The following is a 9493-nucleotide window of genomic DNA, read 5'->3' as shown; positions in this document are numbered from 1 at the left end:
TTGACAATCTTTTTTTTTTTTTTTTTTTTTTGCTTTAGACAAAAAGCCAAAGTTTTCCTTGGCTTTAGACACATCACTTCAACTGCCTCCTTTTTCATATCACCTTGTCCTCTGTGTTGTCTCGCCTTCTCTTCACTCTCTTTTCCTTGAAGTATAGTTGATTTACAGTATTACAGTAGTTTTAGGGGTACCGAACTGTGATTCAGTATTTTTACAGATTACACTCCATTAAAACTTAATACAAGATTATGGCTATAATTTCCTGTGCTGTACGATATGTCCTTGTGCCCTTCTTTCCTAAGGACACATGTCATTGGATTTAGGGGCCACCCTTATCCAGGATGATCTCATCTTGCGATCCTTAACTTGATTAGGTCTGTAAAGACCTTTTTTTCCCAAATAAGATCACATTCACAGGTTCTGAGTGTACACATCTTTTATGGGGGTTGGGGCACAATTCAATCCACCACAGTCTTTGATGTTGGCCCCTTTGAGCTTGGACTGAGGTTGATGGGAGAGAAGCTGTTCTCCTGAAAGGTTTGATTCTCCCAAGGAGGGGCACCAGCAAGTGGCTCTGGTACCCAGGGGTGGGGAGGAGGGCACGTTCCCTCCCCTTTCCCAGAGCCCAGTGTGAGATGGAGACGGGGGGTAGGCAGCACCCTTCTGCCTCCAGAGCTGAGCTGCCCGGTTAGAACATTAAATTGTACATTTCACCTGTGGCACCAAAGACAATAGCTAAGAAATTTCAGTGTGAGACCAAAATGCAGATATCTTCAAAGGAAATATCAAAGAACCAGTTAAAGGACTTCAAAAACCAGAGGAGAATGTAAAACGGGAAAAGAGGGTACACTGGGTGTTCCATGGGCAGATTTCTTTGGTCTCTTGCTGGGAGCCCCCACCAAAAAAAGAAGGTAAAAATATCTGGACAGGGCAATGGGGGAAGAGCATTAGCCAAGAGCCTAGAAAGAATGACGTAAGTGCTCCACATGGAGAACCTGGTGATGCTGATACTTGACCCCAGCAGTGATCCGGGAGCTGTGGACTAAAATCCCACATGTGTCACTATTCCTACCCAGGTGGGGGCTGGTGGTGGTGCAGATCAGAGGTGGGTGAGTCACAGGCAGCAGGCACCCAACCTGGGTAGGGTCCAGATGCATCTCTAAGAGGGATTCAGTTAGGAGGGCTGCATTGGTGTTCTTGGTCTTTGCGGGTAACCCCTTTGCACACATCCCTTATAAGCCTAGATGTTTCTACCTGAAAGCACTCTCTCCACTTAGAAATGTGCTTGAGTCCTGGCTGGGTGGTCTCAAAGTTCTATGGAGCACATGGCCCTTGGGAACAGGGCTCCACTTGGACCAGGTGGGAATTGATGAGCCATGCCCTCACTCCCAGTTTCCTTTCCTCAGGTGGGACACCCTGATGTGTGTTCTCTACTGCCTCCAGGGGATAAACCCAGCTGTCCACAGCAGTGACCTGTTCAGAGCACAACCTGGACTTGCTGTCTTCCCTCGGCTATGATAACTCCTGGGGTCCCCTCCCTAATGAATGACTTGCACCAGAGTCCTTGTCCCTGAGTCTTCTGGGAAAACCCAAACTATGGCCAGGGCTTCTGTTAGAGGCTAAGGGGACCACTTGCACATATCTGTGAGGGAGATACACCTGAGGGCAGCAGGAGTGTCCATCCAAAGGCGGACCGCGTGCCTGCTCACAGGAGATGCTGCTGGAGGGCCCAGAAAGGCTCCCATGGAAGACCCTTCCCTTTTCATGGAGGAACCAGTAGCTTTGAGCACTGGGCAGTCAGTCCCAGAAGTGCATCTTACATCTGTGCTGTTACATAAGAACCTTCTCCACCCCTTTCTCCTCCTCCCTACTCACCAGGGAGAAGACGTGAATTTCCAAGACAGGGCTGTCTGCCTCAGGGGCTCCTCCGACCTTGCTGTCCAATTTCAGAGTGTGAATGCCCCCTTCTGCACCGGGTGGCATTTCAAAAAATAAATAACTCCTCTCTTTCCTCCTCCCCAATCCTGGGAGACACAGAATATCTTGTCTTTAACCACTGCCTAAAATGCAGGATTTTTCTTTTCTGGATTAAAAACATGTTTCTGTCCCATAGAGGCCTGATGCTCCTTCCAGGGAGCCCTTCCCTCTTCGTTTGATCTTCTGGGAGCCTTTCTCCTGCCACCGGCTCCTGATGAATTAAACAAAAAGTGAGAAGCTGGGGATTCTACAAGAAGAAAGTCAAGTGGTCCAAATAGTGCAGGACGGCACCCATCACGGTGCTGGGAGGAAGCCGGGAGGAGATTCTGGGCCTCCCCTTACAGCTTCTTCCTGCCTCTCACGTGAAGGGGCTCAGAAGGTAACAGTTCCCTGGAGTCACCTGGAGCCCTTTGGAGGATGAGGCTGCAGGAGAAGGAACAGAAGGGCAAGGATGGATGGGAGAATTGGCTCTCACCGCGTGGTAGTTGCATTTAGCCCAGGGCAAGCTAATTGGAGGGCTTCCCTAGTGACTCAGTGGTAGAGAATCCACCGGGAATGAAGGAGGCATGGATTTGATCCCTGGGTTGGGAAGATCCCCTGGAGAAGGAAATGGCAACCCACTCCAGTATTCGTGCCTGGAGAATCCCATAGACAGAGGAGCCTGACAGGCTATAGTGTCACAGAGTCGGACATGAGTGAGTGACTAAACAACTCGAGGACATGCCTTTGGGGCCTGTGCCATGCTCTTCCATGTGGCTTCAGTGATGGCAGATCTTGGAATCTGGGTCTGCCTGGCTTGTTCCCAGGAGAAATTTATGGGATCAAGGAATGAGCAAACCATTTCCAGGATCCACAATGAGGTGTGATTAATTACCACAGCTGGATGACCTTGACTTTTTTGCTTGGCCGGTTAATGGCCCTGGAAGAAGTTTTCAGAAAATAGTTGAGTGATATGTCGGCTCTCTAGCACAGCCCCGGAGTTCATAGCACCGATACCCACTGCCAGAAGGAGCGCCATGTTTCCGAGGGAGCCGCCTTTGCAGATTCCTCGATGGTTGGGACCATCATTCCGTGACTTGGGGCACCTTGCCAGGGCTTACTCTGCTCCGAATCTCCAGCTCTGAGCACAGTGTGTCGCACACGGTGAGTAGCCCAGTCTGTGTTCTCTCAGAACAGACCGTGAGACAAAGAGATCCCAGGGTTCACAGTGAGGGCGTGTGGAAACGAGGCAGCGAAGAGACGCAAGCTAGTGCAGGTGTGCTGAGGGGCTGGTGGGTGACGGGCTCAGGGTGGCTGGTACCTTTGGGAGAACTGTGAGGAACGTGCCCCAGGTTGCCCTCCACAGAGGGGCAAGGAAGCTGCAGTTCCTCTGTCCCAACTTCCGCCCTATCCCATTGGTTGAGGGTTGTTCCTTGGGTATGGCCTCTCAGCATTTCCGGGCTGTCTGCGTGTGGCCTGAGCACACTTCCGCCACCAGAGAAAACTTGGAGGCAGAGAGATGAATGTCTAAGATAGGAAGTCCTTGGAGTGTCTGGAACTATCCACCTGCAGGGGCTGATTCTGAGGTCTGTGTCATTTATTTTCCTAGAGGCTCTCCAGGGAAACTGAGCCCCAGTTGCCTTCAGGGGTGTATTAGTCAGAGTTCTCCAGACAAACAGAACCAATAGGACAGCTCTCTCAATATAAAGGTAGATTTACTATAAGAAATTGGCTTACGTGATTATATAGGCTGAGAAGTTCCAAGATCTTCAGTCGGCAAGCCAGACTCAGGAGAGTTCAGAGTGTGAGTTCCAGCCTGAGAACTAGCAAGTTGGCAGCATGGTAAGAGCAGATGTTTCAATCCAAGCTCAAAAGTAGGAAGAGACCAATGTCGCGGCTCAAACAGGCAGGGGGACTTTCCTCTTACTCAGCCTTTTTGGTCCATCAGCCCTTCAATTGATTGGATGAGACCCACCCAAAGGCCCACTGCTTTACTCAGCCTACAGGTTCAAATGTTAACCTCATCCAGAAACACCCTCACAGATACACCCAGACTAATATTTGATCGAATATCTGGGTACCCGTTGGCTCAGCCAAGTTGGCACACATAATGAACCATTGTAAGGAGTCATCTCTTATTGGCCTCCTTCTCTCTTTGATCTCACTCTCCCTGCTCCCTCATTGTAATCCCTGGGACGATCTCTCAAATAAAGGACCTACATCCAAATCCTGACTCAGGCTCTGCTTTTGGGGGGAGCCAAACTATGACTCAGGCAAAGTATGACAAGAGACCTTCAAATAGCTTGCTAAGGAATGATGAAAGTGGAGGAAGAAAGTCTGTGGGAAGATCTGGGAAAACTTTGAGGAGGTGTGATTCGATCTGGGTTTTGGGAGAAGAGTAGGAATTTGACAGGCATCAAGGATGGGAAGGGAAGTCCAGGGAGAGCAGAAGTCCAGGGACAGGAAAGAGAGAGATGGGGGAAATATCAAAATAGACAGGGAATTGGGAGAAGGGAAGTGGGGATCAGAGCACATGCATAAAGCTGGGAAGGTGAGGAGAGGCTGTAGGATTAAGACTGGAAAAAAGGTCAAATCCAAGTTGTGATGGGCATCGTGTGCCCATCACAAGGTAAGAAGTTTTCATTTTATTCTGCAAATGTGTTCACTTTGTCCTGCAAATATCCTGAACGCGGGGTCTAGGCGACTGCAGTGGGTATCCAGGCAGGAGTAGGATGGAGCCTGCTCTCCGATTGTTGGCTGGTGCTCCTGGAAAAGAGGGAGAAAAGACAGCCTGTTTCTTTACACCTGACACACTGCTTCTGTTTGCCCTACTTCTTTTTTCTGAGGATTTTTAGCCATTTTCTCCCTTCAGCATGATGGAGTCCTAGATAAAATTATGACAAAAGCTAGGTGTGTCTGCAGGATACCTTTTCCTTTTCTATTCCTTCCTTGAACCTCTCTGCCTATCCTTTGTCATAACTCCCTCCCTCCACTCAGTGTCTTCATGTTCTCTTTCTCCCTCCTTTCCATGCAATTTACTTTTAGGGTAGTTTTGAATAGAGACGAATAGAGACGTGTATACTAAAGTGTAAATGACTGGTAGGAAACCAACATATTAATGTACATCAGGTAAAAAGCATAATTACAACCTGAAAGGGGACACGTCCCTTGTTTGGCTTGAACCATAAGAATCGATCTTATAGTAGAATTTAAGTACGGAATGAGCTGAACAGTTTGTTGGACTTCCCTAACTCCATGCAACTGTGCCCTTTCTGCCTCCTGGCAGGAGCAGTGGGACCTGTCTCCCTGCCAGGCTGATTTTGGAGACATCTTTGCAGAACTTCCTGCCTGAGTCCTCACCAGTGGAAGGAATCGCTGCAGTGAGGCAAAAAGCCAGACTCCTGCTCTGTTCTTCAGTTATTTGGGTCCTGCAGACTGTCTCCTCCTTTCTCTTATGTGAACTTCTTCATGGGATGCTCTCTCCCTGTTCCAGGGGCTGAACATGGTATCCTGGGCTACCTGGAGCCTATGGCCCAGCACAATCCAGCTTCCCAGCTGAGGACTGACTGGCCATGACAACTGCCTGAGCTTAAGCAAGACTTTTGATAATGAAAAAATGGGAAAAAACTACTTTAAAAAGGTGAAAACACTGCCTTGAGTCTGAAATTACCCGCAAAGTCACCTTTTTTAGTGCTCACAGACACACAACGCACTCTGCCTCCGCTCTCAGCAAACCATATGTTGCCGCTGCTGCTGGCCACGTCCTGGGGGATGGCTTTTTTCCCCTTCAGCAAGCCTCCAGAAATGTCATAGAAATTTATATGCTTATTCACAGAGCCGATAAAGCAGAAAACCGGCGTTTCAGCTATTTTTGTTTTGCTTTGCAGATGGAGAGTAAGAGGCATAAATCTCTTCCTCGTTGGACTCTGTGGCCCGCCACTCTCTGTTTTGCATCAGACGCTGCTCAGCCATGGGGGAAGTTCTCTGGGGCTTGGGATCCACCCCTCCCATGCCACCACCCCTGTAGAAGAGTTGACTGAAGGAAGGGGCAAAGCCAAGAAATCTCTACTGTCTCTTGGGGTACAGAATGCCAAAGGCCCATCACCCTGGGTGCTCAGTGGGGATTAAGCTGGAGGAAAAGAGCCCCCAATGGATGCTGCCCTTGTGGCCTCTACCCCTGAACACATGTGTTGGGGGTGTCATGTGACCAGTCCTAGTCTACCTACAGATCTGTGGTGGTGAGGCTCCTAAGTCAAGGATGTTTCAATTATTACTATTGGGCAACCATTCATCCCGAAACTTTGCAGCTTTTCTTTGCTCATGGTTTCCTGGGCTGGGAAATCAGGAAGGGCTTGGCTGAGAAGTTCTCACTTGGAGTCTTTTATACTGTTACACTCAGCTGCCAGCTGGGAGTCATCTGAAGGCTGGACTATATTGGACGTTCAAGATGGCACACCCCCAGGGCTGGCGTTGACTTGGCCTGTCAGCCTGGAGCTCAGTTGACCCTGTGGATGGGGGCACCTCTGTGAGGACCCTCCAGCATGACAGTCTCAGAGTGGTTTGACTTCTTCATGGCAGTTAGCAACCCCCAGAGTGAGCATTCTGACAGCCGGGTGGAAGCCACGTGGCCTTTTCTGACCTGCCTTTGGACGTCATGCAATGTCACTTCTGCTCCATTCTCTGGGCTATGGCAAGTCGCTGAGGCTTGTGCAGGTTCAAAAAGAGGGGCCTAGGCCCTACCTTCTGACCCAGGAGGTCACAAGAGGGTACTGAGCAGAGGAAGGACATGTCTGACTTCGATTTAAGGATTTCCCGATCTGCCTGTTTGCTCCAGAACTGGCTCTGAACCCCACAGGAACTTTGCTGTGAATAAGCAAGGAGGGGGTACCAGGGGGAACTTCTGCCACCACCCTTCACTGCTGAAAACCCCTTTGGTGGGGGCAGACCTTCCCCCTCGTGGATGACGCTCATGTACATAATTTCTGACAAGGTGGGCTTCCAGGGTCAGTAAGTGCCTACCATGCCAGGCAGCTCGAAAATGACCTGCCAGCACAATATTTCTATTGGAGGAAAAACAGGGGAAAGGGCAAAAGTGGGTAAATGCACTCTAAGCCCCATTCTTGGAACAAGCATGCTTGCCTCTTGGCTCCACATCTTGCTCAAAACAGCCCAAGTCTGACCACTTCTCCCCGTTTCTGCTTCCACCTGCCTGGTCTGAGACACCATCATCTGTCACTTGAATTGTTACTGGGCTGCCTGCTGCTCCCCTGTGACCCCTACAGTCTGTTTCCCACACAGCAGAAAGAAGGATCCCTCAGCCCAAGTCAGACATGTCCCTCCTCTGATCAGAGCCCTGCTGCGATACTCTATCTCTCTCAGAGTAAGAGCCAGAGTCCTTACAATGCCCTGCAAGACCCTCTGGGATGTGAGCCCCTGTGATCACCTTGGCCTTACTTCCTCCTTGTCACCCGCCCCCAACCCTTTCTGTTCCAACCACCCTGGGATCCTTAAAAAAAATTTTTTTTTAATTGGAGTATAGCTGATTTACAATGTTGTATTAGTTTCTGCTGTACAACAAAGTGAACCAGTTATACATATATACCTATAACCACTCTTTTAGATTCTTTTCTTATATATGTCATTATGGATTATTGACTAGAGTTCCCTATGCTATACAGCAGGTCCTTATTAGTTATCTATTTGATATACAGTCGTGTGTGTATGTCATTCCCAATTTCCCAGTTTATCCCTCCCTCTTTGCTCCGTGGTAACTATGTTGGTTTTTTACATCTGTGACTATATTTCAGTTTTGTAGATAAGTTTATTTGTACCATTTTTGAAAAAGATTTTTTAGATTGTACCATTTTTATATCACATGCATATAAGTGATACCATATATTTGTCTTTCTCTCTCTGACTTACTTCACTTAGTATAACAATCTCTAGGTCCATCCATGTTGCTGCAAGTGACATTATTTTGTTCTTTTTTATGGCTGAGTAATATTCCATTATATATATGCACCACATCTTCTTTATCCACTCCTCTGTTGGTGGACACTGAGGTTGCTTCCCTGTCCTGGCTATTGTACACAGTGCTGCCGTGACCACACTGGGATTCTTAGGTGCTATGAACAAACCAGCTGTGCCTCTGCCTCAGGACCTTTGCACTGGCTGTTCCTTCTGCCTGGAATGCTTTTACCTTAGATATCTACATGGCTCATTCTCATGCTTCCTTCAGGTCTTTCTCCAATGCTACCCCACCAGAGGAGTCCTCCCCAACCATTCAACTTAAGATCTCAGGCCTGTCTTATCTCTATCCTTCTCTCCCACGCTCTGCTTTATTTTCTCCATAGCCCTTATGGCCCCTTGGCATTTGGCATATATTTGCTAGTTTGTTTACCATCAGCCCCTTTACTGGAGTATAGGCCCTGAGGGAGCAGGTTTGTTCACCACTGCAGTCCCAGTGTCTACAACAGGGACTTGCACCTTGTAGCTGTTCAATAAATATTGAATGAGTGGGCAGATTCCAGCCCTAACTCTTGAGGCAAGACATACAACAGCACCTTAATTCAACAGACCAGGGAGCAGCCAACTTTTTCTGCAAAGGACCAGATAGTAAATTTTAGCTTTTGTGAGCCATACAATCTCCACTACAATTACTAAACTCTTTCATTATCGCCTAAAAACAGTCATCACTAATGTTGAAACAGATGGGCATGGTTATGTCCACATAAAATTTTAACTATAAAAACAGGTGACAGGCCAGATTTGGCCCATGACCCATAATTTGCCAACCCCTGATTTAGCAACAAAAATGCCCCCCACAGTCGAAAGGGTGGTTGAAACATGTGAAGCTCAGAGAAGTTGAGTGGCTGCTCTGAGGTCACACAGCATGCTGGAGGCAAAGTGGGGTAAAGCACCCAGATCTCCTGATTTTCCCAGGTTACCCAAGTTGCCTCCCTGGGGGCCACTTGGAGAAGGCCAGAGAAAATACTAAGGTAGCGCTCAGCTGAGAAGCGTCCATTAGCATCCCGGGAAGCTCATATTAAGAGCTAATTGCGTTAGGTGTTAATTGCATCAGTGTTAGGTGTTGGTGTCACTGGCCCTAAATTGCTATTAAGAGATGGAATGGGAAGGAGAGGCTGAAGGATTGGGACGGAGGCCGGGGGCCAAGAAACCAGGGTGGTTGCAGCTTGGGTCTAGGAATCAGTCTCTGAGATGGAGTTTAAAGTTTAGAACAATAAAACTAGGGAGGACCCTTGAGACTGACCCTTGATTTTCCCCTCCCCTGGAAGGGAGGTGGAGAAAACAGGTGTGGGCAGGAGAAGTTGATGTGCAATGCAGACTCCCAAACAGCCTCGGCTAATGCCCCAGGGAGCTCTGGAGCTAAGGGATGGTCCACTGGACGGGTCCTCAGTTGGGCTGAGATGGTGAGGCCTCCCTATTTCTGCACTGGTCAGTCACACTGATAAGAAGCATGACCTTAGGGGAGACACTCGCCCCTAAAAGACTGATATGTGTGCGTGCTAAGTTGCTT

The 9493-nt window shown here is 48.6% G+C and overlaps 1 long non-coding RNA gene across 1 annotated transcript; it reads left to right on the top strand.

The window, feature by feature from the left end:
* Positions 1–1327: 1327 nt before the first annotated feature.
* LOC123331893 lies at positions 1328–7811 on the top strand. The gene is made up of 3 exons (XR_006548698.2): positions 1328–3120; positions 5450–5596; positions 5844–7811. It is a non-coding gene; the product is annotated as an uncharacterized LOC123331893 (long non-coding RNA).
* The last annotated feature ends 1682 nt before the right edge of the window (positions 7812–9493 follow it).

This window comes from Bubalus bubalis, chromosome X, assembly GCF_019923935.1.
Source record: "Bubalus bubalis isolate 160015118507 breed Murrah chromosome X, NDDB_SH_1, whole genome shotgun sequence".
Lineage (NCBI taxonomy): Eukaryota > Metazoa > Chordata > Mammalia > Artiodactyla > Bovidae > Bubalus > Bubalus bubalis.
The sequence above is the reverse complement of the archived record's forward strand: the minus strand, read 5'-3'. Positions and strand labels throughout refer to the sequence as shown.